Genomic DNA, 26,468 nt, shown 5'->3' with positions numbered 1-26,468 from the left:
TATCATTATTACTAATATTTTATTACTACTTTCTTATGTTGGTACTTATCTCTCCACTTTCTTATTCTAGAAATAAGTGAAAGTTTTCTGAATATTCAGAGTTGTTTTCTCTGAGTTTCTCTGGGAAAGCCCATCTTATTCCAAGTTGGAAATTTGAGATATGCTGAAATGTAGCTGTATGTGCAAGTTTAATTCTGCTTTTTAATGACCATGGATAGAAAAGATCCTGAAAACAATGTTATTCTACAAAGAGAGAGGACAAAGGAAGGGAGAGAATTTTGTCTGATTTTCAGTTTTTAGTGCTCAATATTGTTTAGATAGTTGTATTTTTACTAAAGCCTCTGCTTTCTTAGAATCCTAATCAGACTCTCCCCTTATGACTAAGAGAATCTTCCCAACTCTAAGCATCTTCTCCATCTCTTCAGAAGTAGAATAACCATGGACTAGGATTTAGTATACTTGATGAATGGGCATTGGAATATGAACAAATACTAAGGGAAAGAAAACAAGAAAATTGAAGGCACATTTATGATAAGCACTGAGGTCCTGGAACTATTGGAAGAATCAAGTATGGAATTCTGTTAGTGTTGTAGATAAAGTAAACAGCAAAAGAAGCAACAAACAAAAAAATCATACTTCTCCCTCCCCTCTCCCTGATTCCATTTAAAAACAACCACTGCTATAAAAATAGCCCAGCAAAGAAAAATGCATATATACCTGTATTTTGGGTGTATGACCGTGTATCTTCATTGTAGTTCCTCTGCAATGGAACACTACAAGGAACATTATTTGTCCCTGATGTTTCTCAAAGATCATCTTTGTGCATGTCTCCCTAGCTATTCTAATAGTGTTAGTATTTTCTTCATTCTCTGTTATTTGAACTCTTTTTTTTAATGTGTACAAAAAGGCTCTTTTCTCTAACCTCTTTGCATACATTCTCCATTTTACTAGGACAAATGGGTGTCTCTATATGTTGCCTTTTAAAGTGATAAGATAACAAGAACAGATTTTGAACAATAATTTACAAGAATTATTGAAAAATTAGTAACTGTATATCCTATATACACACAGAGTAGCTGGATAAAATGAAAATTCTATTTCTGTCTGATCTCTTCTGCATTTATGTAGCGACTGTTGCAGTAGCATCTAGGTACTTTGTTGTTTCTTTTTATTATTATTTACCACCTGATCATTCCAAAGTGTTTCTTTACAATCAGAGAATTTCATTAACCACCCATTCCCTTGCTCTTTGTTTTTCTGCACCCTTGCATGTAAAAGTATCAAGTGTCTTAGCTATATTAAATAAATTACAGTAAAAAGATCCAGTGTTGCTGACAGTAGAGTTGGGGGGAGAAGGGGATCCCAAAGCATCTCCTGAAATCCAGTTTATATTTTATGGTATCTGAATAATAATATTGTGGAGTGAAAGTACAGTGTGTCTACATGTTTATTTATCATGGTTTCCACCATGGCAATAATCAGAAAGGAGGTGAGCAGTCTGTACTTCACATATAGAGAGATCTAGGCAATTGCACCTACTCACTGTAGAAAACTTGTAATTTCTTACAGCTTCTTGAGCAGCCGTTAGCCCAGAATTATAAAAGTCAATTCATGTTAAAATCCAAAAAAATTACTGTTATACTTTTAAGCTGAGAAGATAGAGACTTGTTTATAAAAAGGTTCATTGTGATTATAGATGAAAATGCATGCTTGGTACCTTAACAGTTTGATTGAATTAAAATCAGGTTCACTCTAGGGTTTCCTTCTCAGCTTTACTCCTTGCTTTTTCTTTGACTCCAAGCTAATTGCATAACCTCTGGTTGACTTGTGCCTGGTCTACACATTCAAAGTGAAATTCAGAAATGAGGTTATTAATCTAACTAATGTAGGCTTAAACATTATTTCTCTAAATACTTCAGTGAGAGAATTTTAGATTTGGATTTCAGCAGATAGTCATAAAAACTAAACATATTACTCACAAGCTCTTTTTATCCTTTGACAACAGCCCTATTGAAGTAGATGCATCAGTCACCTGGAGATGATCAGAGTCTCTTGGTGCCTTATTAAAACACAGATTGCTGGGCCCCACCCCAGACTTTCTGATTCCCAGTCGAGGGTAGAGACTGATGATTTGCATTTCTAACAAGTTTCCAGATAATGCAGGTGGATAGGACACTTTGAAAGTCACTGCAGTAAGAGAGATGTGGCTTAAGTACAGAGAAGGAAACAGGCTGAGAGTGGCCTCAGTCATGGCAGTTTAGTGGCAGAGTACAGACACAAACCCAGGGCTTCACAGGTGAAATCTCACTGTCTTTCTATTACCCACACTTTTTACTTCTACTGCTTATATGATTTGAATGGTTTTTGGTTGCCTTGAGATCCTGAGTAAAATAGCATTTGTAAAGGAGTAGTAATTGGTCTTTTTCCCTTGGATCAAGTAGCTGTTCTTACTGGATTTGTGAAAGGAGAGGAGCAGGCCATTCCGAATGTTACTGTTTAACTTTGGTATGAAGGGCTTTGAAGGCCAGCCTTTACTTCCCCTTTGGGAATGAGAGTAATAAACTTGAGCCTTCTTTGTGTTCAGTCATTGTAGCCTGTAGATAGATATGAACAGGTTCTCTTCGGTGGACTTGTGACCTATTGTGCTATGATAATGCTTTGTAAAAATTTCCACACGTATATTACTTCTACAGATAGTCATGAAGAATAAACATGGCAAGAAGTACATGGCAGGGCAGCTGCAGAGCCACTGCAAAGAGGCTGAGGACACCTGGTTTCTAGTGCTGTCTTACCCTAGCATGGGTCTGCTGACTTTCCTGGGAGGCAGACAGAGTAGCACAGTGGTTGGCCACCCAGGCTATGTAATTTTTCTAGTCTAGGGGTAGAGACTGAGCATCAGTAGAGTTTTCCCAGTGATTCTAATGTACAGTCTGAATTAAGAACTACCGGCCTACTGGTTAAGAGCCTGGATTTTGAAATCAGACATATCTGAGTTCATATTTTGGCTCTTCCAAACTGTACACCCTTGAACAAGTTATTTAATCTGTCTCAGCTTTAGTTTTCTCACTTATAAAAGACAATGATAACATTTGCCTTGTAAGGTATTTGTAAGAATTAAGTGAGATGATATATTTAAACGTTTAACATAGTTCCTGCCTTGTAATGTGGATCTCTTGCATGTTAGCTGCTGTTGTTATTATAATGCACATTTGGTTTCCTGGTCTGTAAAGTGAGTGGGACTCTTGAATTTATGAGATGGAGGACAAATATCTTAGGATTCTTGTAGATCCTTGTCTGTCACCTATGCACAATATTCCTCTCAGTCTCATCTTGCCTTTTTACTTCTTAAATACATTTATTTTGTTAGGTGCAGTCTTTGACACACTCAACATTTATTACCATGTTTAGCCATTTTTAATTGCTATTTTGTCCTCCTCCTTCCTGTTAAGATTGAAAACTTGGAAAATAGAACCAACCCTCCTAAATCCCATATAGAGTAATGGAGGTGTGATTTTTGCCAAACAAATGGCAAAGCTTTGTAAACATCTGCAAAAACTAACATGGCTCCTCAGTTGATTGCTGTTTTTCTGCCTTCACCCATTTAAAGAGTCCAGTCATTGGGAGCTTTCATCGCAGAGGAGGAAGAGTGTCCACAACCCACTGCATGAAGACCATTGCAGTTTGTTAATTCTCTTCATTGTCCCTGTTTTCCTTCTGTAAGTCTTAAGTCTTAGAACACAAATGAGTAGTAATGATTTCTTAAGGCAGTCATAGTTTTCTAAGCCCATATGCCTGTTTTCTAGGTTTACTTTTTAGAGCATTTATATAACCAATTAAAAAAATTAGTCCTGGCTGGCATAGCTCTGTGGATTGAGCGCGGGCTGTGAACCAAAGTGTCGCAGGTTGGATTCCCAGTCAGGGCACATGCCTGGGTTGCAGGCCACGGCCCCCAGCAACTGCACATTGATGTTTCTCTCTCTCTCTCTCTCTCTCTCTCTCTCTCTCTCTCTCTCTCTCTCTCTGTGTCTCCCTCCCTTCCCTCTCTAAAAATGAATACATAAAATCTTTTAAAAAATTAGACCCTTTTCGAAAAAACTCTCATATCTCCCTTAAAGTGTACAAATTATGTTTTTGAATGCACAGAGAGGAATTAGTTGACTGTCTAATAAAAGTGCAGATGATTTCATTTTCTTTGACTCATCTTAACAGTACACATTAGTCAGGTCACATGCCTATTTGGGGATTTTTGTAGCACTAAGTCACTTGCCGAGGTTTGGGACACATAAAAGACTATTTGCCTGGCTTTTAAGTTTGTGGATATTACACTGTGCCTGGCATGGAGATAGGAAGGACTTTTTTTTCTCATTAAGCTTTTTCACTGTGTTTTGAAAGGAAAAGTTGAAACAGAGTCCCTACTGAGATTTTAACATGTTCCATGGTGGTAACCATAGGAAATAGGGAAACAGAAAATTTTTGGACAGAAGGAAGCCAAGGAGTCCATCCCAGCTTGTCCCTCACCTCTCAGATAGCAGTTGGATTCTACAATATTATTTTTATCTAGATGTATATCTAATACTTTGTATTTCTATAGCTTGCCTTCTTTTTTTAAGATTTTATTTATTTATTTTTAGAGAGGGAAGTGGGCGGGGAGAGAGAGAGAGAGAAACACCAATGTGCAGTTGCTGGGGGTCATGGCCTGCAACCCAGGCATGTACCCTGACTGGGAATCAAACCTGTGACACTTTGGTTCGCAGCCTGTGCTCAATCCACTGAGCTATGCCAGCCAGGGCTATAGCTTGCCTTCTGATAAGAGGAGAAACATTGCTACCGATCATCATGAAGATTACTCTCTAAACCATACACAGTTCCCTCTTCTGGAAAACTCAATGGAAACATTCATTCAGATGTTAATAAAGCTAAATCATGGAAGGTTTTATATGGAAGAAAATCATTTTTGATGTTGTAAGGGACTCTCAAAGGTGTTACGATAGAGCCTATATAACCTCCAGTTATGGAGAAAGTGTTTGTTTCATATAAAGACATATAAACACAATAATAGCATTTTTCTTCATTAAATTCAGAGGGGTTAAATTCACACAAGTGAATGCACACACACACATGCACACACTCATCCTCTACCCACTCTCCTCCTTCTCCTGCCCTTGCCATAACCTAGAGGGTCAAAAACTCTGAAATCTAAATCAGTTCCCATTTCTGAAAGATTAAATAATGCCAAGTAAAAGTGCTTATAAACAGATCTATTGGTATTCTTGCCTAAAAACTTAATTATGAACATTTTGATGTATGCTGAGTATATGTGTCATGTATGTATGTTTTTTCTACCTGCAGGGAACATTTTTCAAATAACCCTATGCACTAGAGCTCTATTGAAACATTGTATCTATGCTAATAGTTTCCATTTTCTTTTATTAAATGGTCATTATAATGAGTGAGATCCTAGAGTACACTTTTCATTGTTACACTCAAATAGTGAAACAGACCTAACCAAGTAGTAGTCATGGCTATTTGTAATTTTTTGATACACATTCAATGTGGCAGCAGTTATATTTTCTTTCTCATATCCACACTCCCACCACACCTTCAAATGAATTTTGAAAATTCAGAATGATAAGTTTTTAAAAATCTAGCTATTATCAGGTCAGAAATAGTACCTCACAAGACTGATACTAATATCATTGTTACTGCCTTTTCAAAACGGACAGCCCCAGATTGCATAGTCCTATACTAACACAATAAAAGTGTTTCTTTTAGTCCATTTTTCAAAGATAAATACCATGTACACATAAGTACCTATGAACTATCTCAGAGATACAGAGCCCATAACATGGGCATAGTCCATAAAGGCAGAGGAAGGTTTGCTCAAGGAGCAGATTAAAAGGCAAGTGCAATAATGTCAGAATACCTGTATTCTAGTTCAGACTTCTGTCACTTAATGGGTTAACTGTAGTTCTAGGATTGCGCTTCTGTGTGTATCAGTTCCACATCTGGCCTAATGCCAACCTAAAACCTCCTACATTTTAAAAATCTTTAAAGTAATGTCTTAAAATTATTTTGAAGTGGTTAATATTATATGCAAGTATAGTTTGTCAAAGGTCAACTTTAAAATGAGAATTGGGACCAAATTGTTGAGAAAAGTTTCCTTGCTCCAAATGTTGGAGACCATTTGAACGATGTTAAAGCCTTAAAGACTTGCACAGTTGACAATAAACATAGAGCCAGAGAAGAGGCTGGCTAACGTAGGGGAGTGACAGTAGACTATGGTTTTTAAATTAATAGAAGCAATGAGAGACACTGGAATCTTTGAGGAAGCATATAAAAATCAAATGTGTTAAGTCTCGTGAATTCTCTACTGTTTGACACAAAGGATCAATTGAAAGGGTTTATCTGACAATAGGAAGCTATTGTAAGGTACAGGGGGTTTGCTCTAAGACTGTTCTCAAACTTAATTGTACCACACTACCTGACTTAAGTGCAAATTCTAGTCATGTTCCTCAAATTCCAATTCCATGGTAGATCTTGGGTGAGCCCATGATTCCTCATTCCAACCAACTTCCCTGGCAGTTTGGTTGCTGATGTCCTTGAGAACACACTTTGAATTTTTTTGGCATAACCATTCAATGCTCTAGCCTTCAGATTATGTGGTTTCTGGTATGGGAAGCACTGAATGGGTCATTGAATGCTCTGTAAAGCCCCTACAGACAGAACTTTTCATTTGTTTCAATGAAAATTCAGTATCTTTGAAATTTTCTGTTTGTTCCTACTAAATTTGCTGTTTTAATGTTTAGGAAAGAATACAAATAGATCTGTTTGGTCAGAATTTTTACTTAATTGGCACTATAGAATCTATCAGTTTAGGGAGTCTTTTACACATTTTGGTATTTTTTGTCTTCTTTTTATGCATGTGCCCAGCTGTCCTCACAATATTGAAATGAATTTTAAAAACATAAATGAACAGTTACATTTAATATATTTCTCACATGTTTTCATATGAGGTACTAATGCCATCAGATCTAACCTCTCTGAAATCTTTTAGTCCATCAGGGTAAGCAAGAACTATCTCCATCACTAAGAAAATTTTGTCACATGAAAGAAAAATCTATCTTATTCCACATATTCAATTCCTGTGTCATTTTACATTATAAATAAATAACAAAGCAATTTGGCACATGCCCACCAATTAAAAATAAAAGTTGTCAGAGTGAGAGGGGAAAGACAAAAATATGAATTATTAATTATAATGTTGAGCAGCACAAAAATGCCTAACATGAAATAATATCACTTAAAAAGAGATTTTATCAAAATAAAAGTGGGACAGTAATACAGTCTTTATTATACAATTTGCATTGTTTTTATTTTAATGCAGAAATATATTTACCATATCTAGCATATTTATATCAAATTTGATATATTATTTTAACCATGACAAGGAAGGTAGTTATTTATAGAATAGCAGCATAAAAGAAAAGCATGTTTTTAAAGTGATGCATTACATTAACACATTGACCAGGTGGATCTATTTACTTATAATATTCTTACATATTATTTTCCAAATATCCACTACTAGAATAAGAACACTTCATTAGAAGAAAGAATAATGTTTTTCCTTTTAAGATGATTTTAGAAGTTTATATAGTTTATACAGAAGTGGGAATGAATTTTTTTTTTTTACCTAAATGGAGATTTTAAATGAATATACTTTGAATACTGGTTTGTAACTAAATATGGGTTCTCAGCAGAGTACAATTATTTTGTCTCAAGAAGGGAAGATGTCAGGGCTTTAATGGAAATATTTCCAACTATATCTTCCTACATCAGAGTTATACACACTTAAGCATTCTTCTAAGTAAGCTAGCCTTTTCTTTTGGGTAATTTAAAGGTTTTATTTCTGGTAAAGTTTCATTTGTTTCATGAAAGGTCTTAACATTTCATTTGTTAATTCCAGAAACATTTTCTGTAATTGGAGTAATCTCATAGGAGTTACCCAAATAAATTGAGCACTGCTTCATTCTTCATTTGCTACCTGCATGAATAGCAAGATTGGTTCTGTTTAGCAGTATTTTTATTTTAACATTATAGAAAGCTTCCTTGACTTGTGTTACGTTTGCTTGTTCCTTTTCAGTTGGTTTTGTTCATCCTGTCTTAATAGTTTATTCTCTCAGGTGTGATGTTACATTGCCATCTCAATTTCCTTGGCAGTATCTTTTTTTTTTTTTTAGTTTTTAACTGAATTTAGTGCTCATTGGAAGTTGAGAAGCAGGTTCATATCTAGGCACAAGGCAAAAAGACACACATCTGCTTGCATCTCTGCAATAAAGCAACTTTAGTTTTGTTGTTGCCTACATTAAATATTTTTCCAACTACCAAATCTTTAGGGTGCTATTTAAGAAAAGCTTTTGTGTCATAGGATACCATGTCCCAATGTCTGCCAACATGCGTTATAATTTTAATTTATCTTGTAAATGAATTTTTAACTTTGGCTCTTAAAAATATCCTCATTGCTATTGGCCTCATCACCAAGAATTTTTTAAGCATCTTATCTGTATTTGTATACACAAAGATATTGTCCCCTAATGTAGGATATACAGTAAAGGAATCAAATACAGTTAAAAATTAGTACTTGTTTTATTTCTCATTCTATTCTTACAAGTAGTTCTCATTTGATTAGAGAACATCAGTCCTTTCAGTGTTACTATCGTGTCCCAGTATTCATTCAGAGGTGACTTTCCTGGATCCACCAGTCTTCAGAGGCTGGTTTCACTTGTAAATCATGTAAGTTTTGTGGCCTTCCATTTCTTTTTCTTTTGTTTGGTTGGGATTCACTGATTCCCACCATGTGGAGCTGTTTTACAGTTGTTGTCATCAGTTGCTCTCCCTGGTGTGATATATATAGGGTGGGGTGAAAGTAGATTTACAGCTGTGAGTATGCAAAACAGAGTTTATTTCTTGTATTATTAATTATTAGTATTATTTTCCATATGAACAACTGTAAAACAACTTTTGCCTCCATATTTAATAACATCCCTTTTTGTCTAATTTTGATAACTATTTGTCTCAATGAAGTCCTTGTAATGTTTAGTTCTTCCTTAAGTTTTACTTTCTAAACCACTGTCAGGATGCTCAAAGAACTCATTGTGTATGGGAAAAACATAAGGGAAGAAATGCAGATTACACTAAGTGAAATAAAGGGAAATCTACAGGGAAACAACAGTGGAGAGGATGAAACCGAGACCCAGATCAATACTTTGGAACACAAGGAAGGAAAAAGCATCTATTCACAACAGCAGGAAGAAAAAAGAATTCAATAAAATGAGGATAGGCTTAGGAACCTCTGGGACAACTTTAAATATACCAGCATTTGAATCATAGGGGTGCCAGAAGGAGAAGAGGAAGAGCACTACACTGAAAACTTTTTTGAAAAAATAATGAAAGTAAACTTCCCTAATTTGGCAAAGGAGCTAGACATAGAAGTCCTGGAAGCACAGACAATATCAAACAAGTTGGACTCGAAGAGGACCACACCAAGACACATCATAATTAAAGTGCCAAAAATTGAAGATGAAGACAGAATCTTAAAAGCAGCAAAAGAAAAGCAGAGAGTTACCTACAAAGGGGTTCCAATAAGAGTGTCAGCTGATTTCTCAAAAGAAACTGCAGGCTAGAAAGGACTGGCAAGAAATATTCAAAGTGATGAAAAGCAAGGACCTGTAACCTAGATTACTCTATCCAGCAAAGCTATCAATCAAAATGGAAGGGCAGGTAAAGTGCTTCCCAGACAAGGTAAAGCTAGAGTTCATCATCTCCAAGCCATTATTATATGAAATGTTAAAAGAACTTATTTAAGAAAAAGAAGGTAGTCAAATTTATGAACATTAAAATGGAAACAAATTCACAACAATCAACAACTGGATCTAAAAAAAAAACTAAGAAAACAACCAATATAGGAATAGAGTCATATGATTCTGATATGGAGATCATTTGAAGGGTTAACATCTGGGAAGGGGAATGGAGAGAATGGGGGGAAAAGTACAGGGAGTAAGAAGCATAATTGGTAGGTACAAAATAGACAGGGGTATGTCAAGAATAGTATACAAAGTGGAGAAGCCAAAGATCTTATATACATGACCCATGGACAATGAACTAAGGGGGGGAATGCTGGAAAGAAGGGGGTTACTGGGTGAGGGGATGCTAAGGGGGAAAAAATTAGGACCACTGTGGTAGCACAATCACTAAAATATATATTTAAAAATTATGAGTAAAACCAGGTCATAGAAAAAAAATAACCAGAAGGAAACAACTGCCATTTAGATGTTTCATAATTTTAATACCTATAGTTAATTATATTTATTGGGGGCTTTTTATGTTCTAGGCAACTTGTTAAGCAACTTTCATTTATTATTTTATTCATTTTTATTTCATTTATTATTTTACTACAAATCTATGATACTAGGTATTCTTTTTATTTCCTCCATTTTTCAGAAGTGAAAACTGAGGCTTTGAAAGTTTAAGTAATTTGTGCAAAGTCACATAGGTAGGACTTGGAGCTAGGAAAGAAACTCAGGAGCACTCTTAACCTTTACACTGTGGTGCCATTCATGTGACAGCTTTTCAAAAACAAATGTATACATAATTCTGGCTTGACAACTCTATATAGAGACCATTAAAGACCTCGTCAATTTATTCTTTTTTTTAAGATTTTATTTATTTATTTTTAGAGAGGGAAGGGAGGGAAATAGAGAGAGAGAGAAACATCAATGTGCGGTTGCTGAGGGTCATGGCCTGCAACCCAGGCATGTACTCTGACTGGGAATCGAACATGTCACACTTTGGTTTGCAACCCGCACTCAATCCACTAAGCTACGCCAGCCAGGACCTCGTCAATTTATTCTTGATTTATACTTCAGTCTCATAAAAATTCAAAGTGTTTCCATAGTAGAGCAGCCTTCAGGTTTTGGAAAATGGATCTTTCTTCAGGTTTTCTAGTTTCATTCTTTGTAATGGTGAATAGTCATTTTTGGCTCAGTCTTTCCTAACTACAGATAATGGCTGATTAACATTAGGAAAACAAATGTTAGAGGCTTTTAATATATTTTGAATAAATGTAAAATAAATGAATAAATGTCCATGTATTACATAATTAATATAAGCAATGCTTCTTAGATAATTAAAGAAGTTTCCATTGACTTATTTCTTTGTTACTACTGGTTAAATTTTAAACTAATGTGTTAAATTCTGATAATCTGGCATTCTAAAAATATCTGATAAATTTTATGTACTGGGTAAATTTAAGACAAGGTACCCTTTTCTGAGTCATGATTTTATGATAAATAATCTATTCCTCAGTAAAAAAAATACCATTTTTCTTAAGCTTGAAGGAATAGAAGCCAGCATGTGAAATCTACTTTTGGCCCAATATATCAGCTGTATCCAGTGGTCTGAACCAGCAAGTCAATCAACTCAGAAACTGAGGATTCTGGAGCCAGAACAGGAGACTCAAACTGCTTTGAGTTACAGGGTTCATACACATTATTTGATCCAGCCAGGGATCAAGTTTCACACTAGCCAGGGCATAGAAAGTTTTAAAGTATACAAAAGAGTGACCAATAATCAAAACTGACTATATCTGTCAAAAAATTTTTTTAAAAATCATGTCCCAAGAGAGAATGTGGTATGAACTATGACATCAACCCAATGACATCAGAGCCAGAACTGTGTGGAATTCAGAACGCTACTGCTTTTTAGCCTTCCATTGGGTTTGGTTATCCAGGTAGGCTTCTCCTTCAGGGAACTACCTATTGTGAAAGTCAGAGTATTACTTGATAAGCCAGTGAAGAAATGAGAGCAAATATAGTGTCCAACACAAATAACTCCCCGTTTTTATTACAAAATCATAAGCATGTAATTATGTAACATAACAGTATCACACTCAAGCACACCATATGGAAGTTTAGGTGAAATGTTCAAATTAAAACTATAAATTATTACACCCATATTATTACCCTACCTACCACACTCTAGCAGGCGTTACTTCTGCTGGACCCTGCATGTATAATATACTATGAATCTACAGAACCCAAACGAAGTCTGGATTTTTTATAAATGGGTAACATTTCCTACTAATTTGTTTGAGAAAAATCTTTTTATTATGTGTTTACATAAAACCAATGTTTTGTATATGTTAGAGCATTTTACTTTTATGTCTAGTAGACCATTTACTCTTCTTATTCTGTGTCTATTGGAACATGTATTTTATATTCTCTGTTTCATTCCTGTTGGACCATTTATGTATGATTTGTTTGTTACTTTTATCACTTGCCTTCCCCATATGCTCATGTCTGACTGGCCTAGTTTCCCACATTCTGTATGTGATCTCTAGCCCTTCTTAAATATTAATTAGTGTAATTGAATTCCCTCCAGTATTTCTAACCTCAGGCACCTGAATCTCAGTGTTTTTATTATAACTGATTTGTTCATTTAAAGTCCAACCTGCCTCCCCATCTTCCATTCCCCAAACAACTTTTCTTGATTAGGTAAGGGTTGGGGTACATGCCTGCCTCAGAGAAAATCTTCATGGGAAAATAAAAGCATTATACATCACAACCTTTCTCAGTTAAAGACTGAAAAAATTCAAAGCTGTCTTGAATCTCTAGCTAAGGAAAGCATCCAGAGTGAATAGAAAAAGGATGCAACCCTGTCCAGGTACACAGCTAGAGGTAAAAACCAGAGTACAGGAAGAGTCATGTGCAGAGATGAAAGCAAAGCCTTACCTCATCATAGCTCATTCCAGCACAGTTAGGAGCCTAAGGACAATTCCTTGTGTAAGTCCCCTCTATTTTGACAGTTTTCACATCTACTGCTGACCAGCATACCACCTCTGGTAACATTCACATGAGTGACTCTATTCCTTGGAAGGAAATAGGAAAAAGGAAAAGGAGATGAGCCAGGAAACAGGTTTAGAGAACCATAGACTAGTGAGAGGATCTGTCAATGAGATCATCAATTACTGCCATTCATATCTTAGGTGAAGACAAAAAAATGTTAGACAACTAGAGATGTGAAAAATATTCTGATTTTCAGAAAATATAAGAGGCAGTTTACAAGGACAGCTTGTTGTTATTCCTGAACAAGAGCCTAGAATATATTATTAAAATAATGAAGCATAATGCAGTGGTTTATGATTCTGTGAAAGAAGTGGTGCTTGCTGGAAACCAGGATGGCTTTATGAAAGCGTGTGTACCACATATGATCTGATATCACCTGGGTTAGGTGCACAGATATATTAGTAACTAATCTAAGTACAGATAGATTAGCAACTGGTTGAATGACCATGCTTTAGTTCAAGCAAATGGCTCAGTGTCTGAGTAGAAGGGATTCCTGTGGCCTATTTTAAGGAATAGGCCATATTTTAAGGAATAGACCATATATTAAGGAACAGGAATATTTTAAGGCTTATTTTGGCTACCATTTTTTTCAATGTCTTGGATGAAAACATGTTCATCAGAGTTGAAGGTGACATGAATCCAAGTACATGAGAAAAGGTATTGAATGAAGTAATCAAGTTCCAATGATATCTTGAAAGACTAAATGATGGGCTCAATGTAACCAGAGGAAATTTCTAAAATGTATAAATATAGTACTTTGTCTTTACATTGTTAAGATATGTCTTAACAAGCCAGTATAAGAAATTTAAACAAACAGGAACATCTTCAGGGATCTGTGACTGGCAGGAAGGCTATCTGAAAGTAGCCTAAGCCCTGGCTGGCGTAGCTTAGTGGATTGAACGTGGGCTGTGAACCAAAGTGTTGCAGGTTCGATTCCCAGTCAGGGCACATGCCTGGGTTGCAGGCCACGACCCCCAGCAACCGCACATTGATGTTTCTCTCTCTCACTCTCTCTGTCTCCCTCCCTTCCTTCTCTAAAAAATAAATAAATGAAATCTTAAAAAAAAAAAAGAAAGTAGCCTAAATGAAACATGTGAAGTAAGGAACAGTTAAGGAAACTGGCATTGTTTGGAGATTCATGAGGAGGGAATATGACAACTATGCTCACGTATATTAAGGAATTTATCATAGAATATAAATTGTTGTTTTCTGTGACTCCAAAAAGTAGAACAAGAGCCAGTGGTAAACCATACAAGAATAAAATATTCAGGTCAATATAAAAACTAACTTTCAACACCCTATGTGCTCAATGGCAGAAAACAGGGAAGAAACAATATTGGTCTGGAAGAAAGTTAAATCTTGGCTATGCCACTTTTGATTTTGTGTCTTGGGACATGTCTCAAATCTCCCATAATCTGTTTCTGTGCCTGAAATAAACTTAATTGATATTTACACTGCAAATTATTGTGAGAACTCTAGTTCCTGGAATACTTTGTTGGGACTGCCATGATAAAATATCACAGACTGGGAGACTTAAACAGAAATTTCTTTCTTTTTTTTAAGATTTTATTTACTTATTTTTAGAGAGGGAAGGGAGGGAGAGAGAGAGAAAAACATCAACATGTGGTTGCTGGGGGTCATGACCTGCAACCCAGGCATGTACCCTGACTGGGAATTGAACCTGCAACACTAGAAATTTATTTCTCAGTTTTACAGGCCAGAAGTCTAGGGTCAATGTAGCAGCAGGGTTGGTTCCTACTAAGACCTCTCTCCTTGGCTTTCAGATAGCCTTCTTCTTAGTTTCTGTCCTCCCTTGGCCTTTTCTTTGTGTGTGCTCATCCTTGGTATCTCTTCTTTTCATGAGAACATAGGCCTATTGGATTAGAGCCCCACCCCTACGACTTCATTAAGCCTGAATTACTTCTTTAAAGGCCATATTGCCAAAAACTGTCACATTGAGGGTTAGAGCTTCAACAATGATGTGGGGTTGGGGAGGAGACATGCTGAGTCCATAACAGTCCCTAATATCAATAAATATTAATCCCTTATGTCCAAGGTATGTAAGTATGGACAACTACTTTACAGAGATATTTTATAGGGTGTTCAAGCCTTAGGTGGAAGACTGTAATATATAACTTTAGTTAACTCCACTAACACTAATATGGTTATCATAAAAATAAAATCCCAGTATAGCATCAACTTGAAATTCTGCAGTTTTCTGAAAATGCTCAGTAGCAATTTTGTTGTTCAGCACATACAGCAATCTTCTTTCAATAAATGTTTTCATTTAATATTCAAAACTTCAATCTAATTTTACAAATACTTATATACTAGACCTCCCTTAACCTCTGTAGCCCAAATTCCCAAGGTGCCTTTGAGGAGAAACCTTTTGTCTCTTTTGTGGGAAGACATTGCTTGACCAAACCTTTAAATTTGCTAAGTCAGAAGTTTTGCATACATGAGTGGAGAGAGAATATAGCTACCTTAAAACAGAAAACAAAACCAACAAGTTATACAAGTAAATGCATATGAAAAAGTAAATTTTTGTATCTGTTGAATAGGTAAATGCATATAAAAATAAAACAATAGCCCCGGCAGGTGTAACTCAGTGGATTGAGCACTGGCCTGCAAACCAAAGGGTCATGGGTTCAATTCCCAGTCAGGTCACATGCCCAGGTTGCTGGCCAGGTCCCCAGTAGGGTGGCATGCGAGAGGCAACAACACATTATTTCTCTCCCATTCTTTCTCCTTCCTTTGTCCTCTCTCAATAAATAAATAAATAAATAAATAAATAAATAAATAAATATCTTTTAGAAAATAAATAAAATGACGTATGGTATTATAGTCAAAGGTTTTGAAGTCTGAATCTGTACCTTTGAGATTTTTGAGTTCAGAACAGTGATTTATTTTGTTCATATACCCTTTGCTATTTTTCCCCATTTTAATATAAATACATATGTATTGGCCACTTATTTGAGGACTCAGTAGTTTATAGTTAAGCCTGTGCCAGAATCTAGCCTTTGAAGTTGGTTAGTCCTTTGGTTTGTTAGCCCATTTCTTGCAATGACTATTTTGATGGAAATGGAGCTGTGCTGTCTCTTGTGTCCATGGTAACTGGAGTAACTTTCTAAAAGTTATTATTCTTGACCATTGAAATACTACATTCTCTGCTTTTTCTTTTGACAGACTAATATTATAAAGATGTACATCTTCTCAAGGAGTGTGTATCTTTTTTTGTCAGGCTAACTAAAAACAAACAAAAACTCTGAACACTATTGTGGTTGTAGTACTTGCCAATTGAACAAGCCACCTCTTGACAGGACCAGTTGCTGTGGCCGGACTGGACGTGGACACTGAGAATCCAATTTCAGTTCAGTGGAAAGAGCATGGCATCTTATGCTGGATTATTTGCTTTCAAGTCCTTGCTCTGCCATTTGTGACTTTGGGGAGGTACCAGATTCTCTGAGCCTGTTTCATGTTATATAAGACTCTATATTTGGGTTTCTTTTCAGTCTACACAGAGCTTGACCCAGTGTTGATATTTAGGAAAGATTAATTTATTTCCTTTTTTCTCTGATCCTTAATTCTCTTATCTTCTGATGGGTATAACACTAATGCTTTCCCCACTTACCTATACCATAGGATTGTTGAGACAATCTAATAATATGATGTTTGTGAAGTGCTTTAACCTGTAAAACCCTACTATGCAAATGTTTCTTTCTTCTTATGAGTGGGTGGGGATGCTTAACTAGAAATGGAATTGGGACCAGTCAGGAATTAATGTTGATACTGTTTCCTAAAAGATGTTAGAAGCCTCATGTTGTTGTCTATTTAAATTGCCTGATCTGTAAAATGAAGATCCTAAGTTTATTGTCTATTTTTCTGTGGTATTTTCCAGCGAGCATAGGAAGGATTTTTTTGTTTCCTTTTTTTGCCCTGTATTATTGGGCTGCTGTCTGTTCTTAAAAATACAGAGACAAATTCTTATTGTTTGTAACTATGGGGATCTTAGCCCATGGTTCTTAGTATCATTATTTCTATTGTTCTTGTTGTATATTGTTATTAATTAATTCTGCTTTGTAATTTTATATGTTTATTATTTTTTAAAAGATAAATTACTAAGAAATAAACAGCTGTCATTATTAAGAAGAGATTTTTGGAGTTTTGAATATTTTAAATCCACTATGACCTTTTTTCACAAAACGAAATTTGAAAACACACTTTTTATTGTCTACTATTGAAAATAAAGTACTAACTTGGGAGATAGTGCCATTGGAGTCATACTTGAGAAAATAGAGTTTCTCAGAGCATTTTATTTCCTCCCTCTGCTTTTAAAAAATATTTCTTAAACTATGGTTACTACATTGTGGAAGTTTATTTTGGAGAAAGATTTTAAATCAGGAAGTAGAAATGCTAAAACTCTAATTTACACCTAAGGGAAGAGGTCTTGTTCCCCTGCTCACTCCTAATTGTTTGTTAAAGCAAAGAAAAAGGTGAATGAAGGGGAGTTGGAAACAACCTCTGGATTAAGGGGGCAGGTAGTTGATTGTAGCCCAAGCACAAAATGTCTGGCATGGATTAATAGAAGTTCTTTGAAAAAAAAAAAATGTCTACCTGAACCCAGTAGAGAGATTAGGAGGTCAGAGTAAGCATTTTTTTCCATGGGGAATCTCTATGTAGGTTTTTCTATGACTTGGTATGAAAGTGGGGGTGAAACTTTATAGGAAATAAAGAAGGTTACAGTTATTTTTAAGAGGAAGAGAAGCATCAATGCAAGGGAAGCATTGATTGTCTGCCTTGTCATGCACCCAGACTGGCGATCGACACCAGGACTAGGAATTGTAGGTGTCCAGGCTAGGAATCGCAGGTGTCAGAAGATGAGGGATGAACCCACAACGTAGGTAATATGCCCAGACTGGGAATCGAACCCACAACCTTTTGGTTACCAGACGACACTCCAACCACTGAGCCATACCAGCCAGGGTAGGTTATTCATTATTGAATTATTTCTTTTGGGAAAACTTCCCTTAAACTTCCCTTATCCAACTCTGTCATATCTTCTAAAGCAGTGATTCTCAAAGTGAACAGCAGTATTAGCACCACCTAGGAATATGTTATAAACTCAAACTCTAGGGCCCAATTCTGTCCTACTGAATCAGAACTTTGGGGTGGAGTACAGCAATTTGTGTTTGAACAAGCCCTTTAGGCGATTCTGATACTACTAAAATTTGAGAACCATTTTTTAAAATATTATATTGTTTATGCTATTACAGCTATCCCAATTTTTCTTCCTCTACCTCCCTCCACCCTGCCTGCTTTCTGCTTCCATAGACAATCCCCACACCATTGTCCTTTTCCATGTGTCATTCATATATGTCCTTGGACTAATCCCTTCACCCTCTATCAGTCAGTCCCCAACTACTCCCCAGCTCCTCCCTCTCCTCTTGATAGCCGTCGGTCTATTCCATGATTCTATTTGGAAGAACCATTGCTCTAAATAGATGTTGAATTACACTGAGGAAATATGTGGGCAATTGAACCTTATCAAGAAAACAAAATTGACTTTTGGAATTGAGAACCCTCTACTGCTTTACCACAGATCATCTTTTGCAGTTTTATCCTAAACTTACTTAACAGTTCCTAAAAATGTTTTACCTCTGACCTGCAGCTCATATCAACAACCACCTCCCAGCCTAAAATGATCTTTGTCCCTCTGTCTAGCCAAAGCTTCTTCATTCTGAAGTATCCAACTCAAATACCATTCCTTGCAAAAACCTTACCATTCATGACAACATTCTCTTAATTGGGGGTTTCTGTAGCTTTCAATGTCTGTACTATTCATTTAAGCCTTACCTGTGACATATCTTGTGTAATAAACTGTCAACTGTTGCAATAAACAATAGCTTGCATATACTCAGTACCCACTGTAGTCACCGCAGCCTGCTCAGAGAAGTACTGTGCATGAATTTCTGAGATCTTAAGTAGCTAACCCCAGCACACACAGTATGTATTAAAAGAAAGATTCTTCTTTGGCCTCCCACTTGACCACTAGGCCATATTGTCTTGTAAAGTTGATAAACTTTTCTTGTATTGATATCTTTGTTTTTTCTCTCCAGCTCAACTGAATGCTCATTTGACATAATTCTCTTGTCTTGTAATGATTAGTTTTAGATTATAGAGAGTTAATGCATATCTGTAGGCATATTGTAGTACAAACTTGAAACATATTTCTAATATTTGTCTTACTCTCTTTTCCTTAGGAAAAGTGAAAATTATTAAAATTTCCCTTTAGATCCAGAACAGCCTCTATTTATGGGTGGGTATCTTCATTTTAGCAAATTAATTGACAAGCTGCATTAAAATATTTAACTCTCAATTGTGCATTGATTTTTATCATCAATTTTGATTAATTCATTTTAAAATACTTTATTCTGTAATGCATTTAAAGGAGGAAGTAACTGTTTTTTTATTTAGAGAATTTACCTATTTTCAGAAAGATATTTTTTTGTTTTGTAATAAAAGGATGAGTTGATAATGAATTTGACCCATGCTTGTATACTTACATGTACCTAGTTGTGGTGAAAGAAACTGAAGATAATATTAATGTCTGTATAATAAGTATTCAGTGTATTTAATTGAAGAACAAATAGATTTTTTTTAACTCTGTGAACATAATCAAACCTGTGAACATATTCTATTTGTGCATAAATTAAATTCATCTAACTGAATTCTGACCTAAGGAATAAGATACTTGTCTTCTTCCAGGTCAGCCTACATGGTGTGATTGTGTGTGTGTATATGTGTGTGTGGATAAATGTTTGGCTAATTTCTTTTCCTTTATAGCTATTTATCCTTTTCCTGTATAACTATTTAAGTGAGGAAACTCATCTCTGACTCAGGATCACCTGAATGGTTGCTAAAATGCATGTTCCTGGATTCTACCCTTACATACTAAATCAGAATCTCTAGGAGTAGAGCCCAGAGTATTACATTTTTAGCAATCACTTCCAGGTGATACTTAGGCACAATAAAATTTGAAAGCCATTTTTATTTAGATTCATCCTTTTTTTCCATTGTAGATCAAACTTTCTAGAGAATGACCTTTGAGTCTCAAAACTGAGTTTTGAAACACAAAGGTTGAGTAACAACCTTAAGTAATTATTGTATTTGTTTTCAACAGGCTTTTATTTAGTTCTAATACCTCTGTTTGTCAGTCACTCTTATTTAGATTAATCAATATAAACCCAAATGGCTTTTGGAGGTAAGTACAATATTCTTGGCTCCATTTTAAAGATGTGGTAATTGAGGCTTAGAGAAGTAAATACCTTTCTGAAGGCCACTGAACTAATAATTGGATTTAGTATAACTCTAGAATGTGTGTTCTTAAACTCCAAAACAGGGCTGAGTCAGAATTTGAAACCTTATCTTTTCAATCCTGCCTTTCTTTTTTTAAAAAGAGTATGAATAGTGAAGATAACGGCTATTTCCAAGTTTGTGTCCAAACTCTTCAGATTTTATGATATTAGTCAATAGTCATCTTAAATTATATGCTGATAACCATAAGGGGATCATGTGATGAGCTCAATCAGTAAACCATCACCTTCAATGTTATTAGACAGATCAATGGAAGCATCTTCAACACAAACCTGTTTTATATTCTTCCTTGTCTTTCATTGCCCTTAAGAGACCTGATATATATTATTTATTCTACATAAAGGTTGCTAGAAGAAGCTTTTTATCATTTTATTAAGAGAATTTCCACAGTAATATCAGGTGGCTTCATTTCCCTCAACAATGGCTGGTTTTGATAAATCTTTCACAAATACAGTTTATTCACTATAGAGCTGACTCAGTGGTTCTCAACCTGGCAGCCCTATGGTTGCTCTCAAATCACCTATGCACTTTTAAAAATATACAGATGTTTGCGTCTATTCTGACAGATACCTGAATCATTGGGTCAGGATTCAGGGCTAGATGGATGATTGTTTACAGAGCCTCACAGGTAGGCATCCAGAATTGAGAATCAGCAATCCAACTCATTACTTGATTTGGAGATATCATATACATTAAAGGATCAATTGAAGGCAGCAAATTTTCTTTATAAATCCTACAATGAATCCTTTGAAATAAATGCGGAAATATGAGTAATTTGAGAAGCTATTGCTTGGGCCATCCAAATATTCAGAATTGAGTGTCAGATAATGAAAAGGCAAGAAATAAGAAGCCATTAGAACATGGTGCTAAGTGGAATTATGAGAAACCATTTATAAATGCAATGGGGTTTAGAAGGGCTTTTTTTTTCAATTGACATTTTGTAATAGAAATCAGGGTAATGAAAGTGGCTGTATATTTGAAACTATGTACATTTCCTTTAGATAAAAATAAAAGAGGGAGATAACCTGCAAATGTTTCTTGATCTGATACTATTTTTGCAAGTTAGATATGGGGCTACCGGTCAGCCTGATTAGGGCTGGCTATCAAATCAGAGCTTACTCTTCAAATCTAAGTACTAATCAGAATGATAAAGAGCTACCTTTTGATTAATCCTGCCCTGGACTTTTAGACAAAAGATAGTGCAGTTTAATTACTGAGTGAAATTCACTTTGTTTGATGTGCTTGTCTTTGCTGTAATGTCATAATATGATCAGCATCGCCCCCCTCTGAAACATGCAGTTGTGAACTCCAAGGACTTCTGTGATTGGAAGAAATAAAATGATGCTCAAACAACAAGCAGCCACAGTGCAGTAATTACTCAGGCCTTGTTTTTATCAGTATGTCATTCTCTCATTGGTTTGTCAAGACAGCAAGGGAGAAAAGGATGGGAGAGAGTGTGATTGAAAAAGAAATTGAACTGATGGAATCAGACTAGGTGTGGGAGGGAAGAACCAAGCTGTATAAGATCTTAAGGCTAATTAAACTTGGTTTTTCTTTAGTATATATCCCACTGGCTGCTACTGATCCCACAAGTCTAAGCTAAACCATTCAGCTGATATGTCTCCCTGCAATTAAAATCCCCCCTTCAGTTGAAACTGTAGTTTTTACTTGTGAAAGTAATGTATTTTTTTAAAAACAGGCAATTAGTTTGCAGACTTTTTTTTGTGTAGGTACCAATACAGTTTTTATAAATGCAACTCAATAAGAGAAAAGGGTTGCAGATTTTCTTTTATCAGAGATGGTGGCCTCTGGTGGCATTCTTTTCTAGGTTTTCATAGGCCCACTGCCTTACACAGGAGCATTGAATCCAGAAAGATACCTAGCTTTCCCATGAATTACCCCATGGGGTATTATTACCCCAGATGATGCAAGATCTTTAACTTGCCTTAGATCATATGGTTGGAAAGTTACTAAGCCATGATTTGAACAAAGAGTTGTGTGATTCTGAGTCATGTTCTTTTTACTCTACTGTCCTCTTTATTCTCATTTATGATTAATACTCCTCCAGGTGGTCCATTTAACACATTCATGTTGAGCATCTCTATATGACCGAGATCAAGATCTATGCATACTTGACATTTACATTAGTGAAATTAGGAAGGAAGAATCAGCTAATACCTATTTTCAAAAAACTTTAAGTTTGGTGGTTCAGTTAATTTTCTGACACTATAGTGTCAATTTAGAAATTCACACTATAATTCCAAAAATCAATTAGAACATTAAGAACAAAAGGCCTATTTTATTTCCTTGCTTTTATTCATAGTATCACCATTATAACCATCACCCAAAAGTCTCAGAATCAAGATTCCCAAGAATCTTGGGGTCTTATGACTCATATGTAATCATTTATCAAGTTTAATATTTGTCACATCTGATGCACCATGATGTTCCTTACGCCTAGGAAAAACAGAAAGCCTAGAGTTATGATAAGCAGGCAAGCTCTGGCATCAGATAACCTGGGTTTGAATCCTGATTTATTACTTATTAACTGTATAAACTTGATAGAGTTGCTTAATCCTCATCTGTAAAATAGAAACAATAAAGTTACTTGCCCTTTAGAATTGGCATGCCAATTAAATGGGTTAATCCAGGGGAAGCACATAGTTCAGTGCCTGGCACAAAGTAGAGGTTTTATAAATATTAATTACCATGTCTTTGCTCACAGCGTCTCTAGAATTCTTTTCCATTTCTAGTGTGAGACTATCGAGATCAGATGGTACTCAGGTTTTTACAATGCATTTCTCTCTCAATCTCTCTTTCTCTTACTACCTTCAGGTTCTCCCTGTTTCAATTTATTCTTTTCTTCATTCCCAATTATTTATACTAAAATACCACTGTAATGATGCCACTTTCTTACTTACAAGCCTTTAATAGACCTCTTTTGCCAGCAGAATAAAGTGATTTAGCCTAATATTCAAGGACCCCCTTCACATTTTAAAGCTCAACCTCTTTTCAACATTACTTCCTATTACAATTCCAGCTAACTTGTTTATTTATTGCTGTAAATATATTTTTCAATTACCTGCTTCTACACCTTTTCTCATGCTCTGCACATAACCTGAATTTTCTTATCACTTCCCAAATCGTACACATCTTTTCAATGTTCAGCTATATTTCTTCATTGTAATGAAGCTTTCCATTCAACTTGCATATAAGAAATCATTTTCTCTAAACACCTATTCTAAATATCTGAATTGCTTTGTATTGCAATTATTTTTGGACATTATCTCAATAACTAGATAGATATTAAGTACTTCAGGCATAGATCAGTGTCTCAATACACATCGTTTGCTCAATGGCATACAGAGAAACTCAAACATAGTAGCTATACAATTGATATATGCCAATGAATAAGTGATCTGAATTTCAGAGTTTCTCCCTTGCTCTAACCACTTTTTTGTTCCTAGAAGTCACTTTGAATCTTGCCCTTTATTCCTATTGTTCATCTGTACTTCCTTTTGAATATTTTTTAATGTCTTCCACTTTAATTCCTTTTCTCTGATCACTCACATGTATAGTCCTTCTGTTCCACTGGTATCATGCTATTCCCTCACTGATCACGTTCATATGACTAACCAGGCTGCTACTCTGTCCTGGTTCTTGTGTTCTGGTTCATGCTGTACCAACTCCATCAATGTTAGAATGATACATGTTTCTCTATATGACAGAGTTGTTAGAAACTGTTCTTTTTACTTTTTGGAGTTGTCAGGAAAGCAAAAGATGATTTATGTGAAAGTATTTTATAAACTGGGAAAAACTCTACAAGGTATAGTCTACTGTGTCTAAATATTTTCCAGTAAGCATGTGTTCATGTATTAAACACATTCTTAAAAATATCAAAAGACCTGATGAGCTGTATCATATTTCTTTAATCTAAATAAGATATACATGTGTACCTAAGGATTGTTCCTTCTACATTCATGTATCTTTCCCTTTTTTCCCATTTAGTCTAACTGTTCTGTTGAGCATCTTACATTATTTGACCTTAATTCTTTCCATCTACAGGGCAAATGGGAGTATGGGAGTCTTCCTTCAAAGACCTTCACTGGCAATAAATTTTTAAGTTTTTTTTAATCATCAGGACAACTGATAGGAATAATCTTAACAGTTTCTAACCATTCCTAAAACCTCATTTAAAATAAATTAATGCTATCCTATACCACAGATATCAAGATAGAGCAAATTATTTGGCCATGTAGATTTTGTTGAAATTTTTGAAACAAAACCTAACCATAAGCTTATATGGATGGTAATACCATTCAGACATTGGTCTACTGCCTTGATCAAATTTTTTTCTTAGGTGATATATTTCTATTAAGCAGAGGGTGTATTGATGGATAATGTGAAGATGGCTTAGAACTTGCACAGTCCCTAAACCTTAGTACTACAGGGAGATTTTTCAGCTTTGTTTTATTACCATTAAATAAACCTGGACAGGCAAATCAGTCTTTATTCCATTGTTTCTTGTGGGAGAGTGGTCCCAGAATGCTTCTTGTGAGTTCCATAGTAGGCAGGCAGTGTGGGCCAGCCAACCTTGAATTGGATATCTTACCTATGTGGGTAAGAAATAAAATAAAGTAAAAGTGTCCATATCTAGAAGCAAATATCTCTATTATCCCAGAATTCCAAATTCCTGTGGACATTATCAGTAGATTCATATTCCCATGAATTTTCTTTTCCATGAGGTCTGACTTCATTGCTCTAAGTTTTGAGATTTTGGTAATAAGCAGCAGGTATCTTCCAGGCTTTTTGCTTGCTCCCCTCACCCTTCACCCTCATTCCTACACATAATCCAGCTGCCACCAAAATACTCTCTTGCCTTACTGTGTTACTCCCTTCCAAGGGAACTGGATGCACCAGAGGCAGTGAAATCTTTACTCCCTCCTACTGGCCTTTTGGCTACTCCTGCTTGTTTGGAGCTTTGAGTTAAATTTTTGAAGTTAACCTTTAACTCATGAGATAACTGTTTATAAAATTGTTAGTTGATAATCAGGGATTTTTCCCCCTGTATTAATATGGTTAAAGTTTAACTTACTGGAACAGCTCATAAAAAGTAAATATATATTTATATCATTAAATAAAAGTATTAACTCTGGGAATTTTGCTGATGTGTACTCATGACTTGAAATGGACTATTTGTTCTTGTCTAAATTAAAGAAAAACCTTGGTTATAGGCCAGGCAGGTTGACTCTATGGGAGAACTTAAGCTGAAAGATGAGCCAGATTCTACTCCTAGGTGGCCGGTGATGTGCAAATGATGGGAACATCTCTTTTTTTTCCCTTAAGAAAATGTTCTTTATTCTTATTCTTAGTAATATCATGTTCAAAATAAGTTGTTGGGATTTTCTGCAAATAGTGTATTTTGGATAATTTTTGGCTTTGATCAGCCTGTACTATCTTGTGCTATTTTACCATGTCAGTGACCTTATATATTACAACATTACAGATATGGAGTGAGAAGTCACCCTTCAGCTCTCGCCCCTCAGTCACACTTGTAAATCAGGAAGGACTGTCTTTTCCTGAGATGAATGCAACTTCCATCTGATGATTGCTAGAAGTGTATCTTGTGTTCTAGAAAGGAAATCTTCATGCTTTTGCTAGGATTCAGTGGTAAATCTAGCACTGAAACCATATTCATTTTTCTTTGCTTGATTTGGGAATGGTTTCATTTTTACTTCTTGCAGTGTAGACCTCAAGGACAATTGTTGGAAGAACTGGGTGGAGTAATTGAGTGAATCTGGTAGAACTATGAGATGCTACATATATGTGAATTTCAAGTTCAAAATGGAGGTCTCTGAGATTTTGGGCCATTGAATTTTTTCTGTGTTTTGCCCATTCGTAGAAATATGTCCATTCACTGACTTTCCACTTAAAGGATCATTTATGAATATTCAAAAGTTAGTTCCTAATAATTTTTGCTATAAGAGTAAACAAGCTTCAAGCCAAACCAAGACCTAGATTTTCTGCTTTATTCTCATTTCAAACTCATAAAGGCAGACATTCAAAACCTGAATATCTCACAAGCACCTTCTAAGGGTTCATTGTTTTGCCAAATATGCTGCATTTATCCCAAATCGGAAGAAATGAGATTGAGTTACTAGTAACAGACTTCGTATTTGATGGGACTTAAATAGG

General features: G+C 35.6%; 1 protein-coding gene and 1 long non-coding RNA gene across 8 annotated transcripts in view; one reads left to right on the top strand and one right to left on the bottom strand.

The window, feature by feature from the left end:
- ZBTB20 (zinc finger and BTB domain containing 20) overlaps positions 1–26,468 on the top strand; it is a 708,962-nt gene that overhangs the window by 271,051 nt on the left and 411,443 nt on the right. The window lies entirely within an intron of this gene.
- On the bottom strand, positions 10,629–11,389 carry LOC118498669. Its single transcript, XR_004901138.1, has 2 exons — positions 10,892–11,389; positions 10,629–10,686 (listed from the first exon to the last, which is right to left on the bottom strand). It is a non-coding gene; the product is annotated as an uncharacterized LOC118498669 (long non-coding RNA).

The sequence above is a fragment of the Phyllostomus discolor genome, chromosome 2 (assembly GCF_004126475.2).
Source record: "Phyllostomus discolor isolate MPI-MPIP mPhyDis1 chromosome 2, mPhyDis1.pri.v3, whole genome shotgun sequence".
Classification (NCBI taxonomy): Eukaryota; Metazoa; Chordata; class Mammalia; order Chiroptera; family Phyllostomidae; genus Phyllostomus; species Phyllostomus discolor.
Note: the sequence above shows the minus strand (reverse complement) of the source record. Positions and strands in the feature narration are given on the sequence as shown.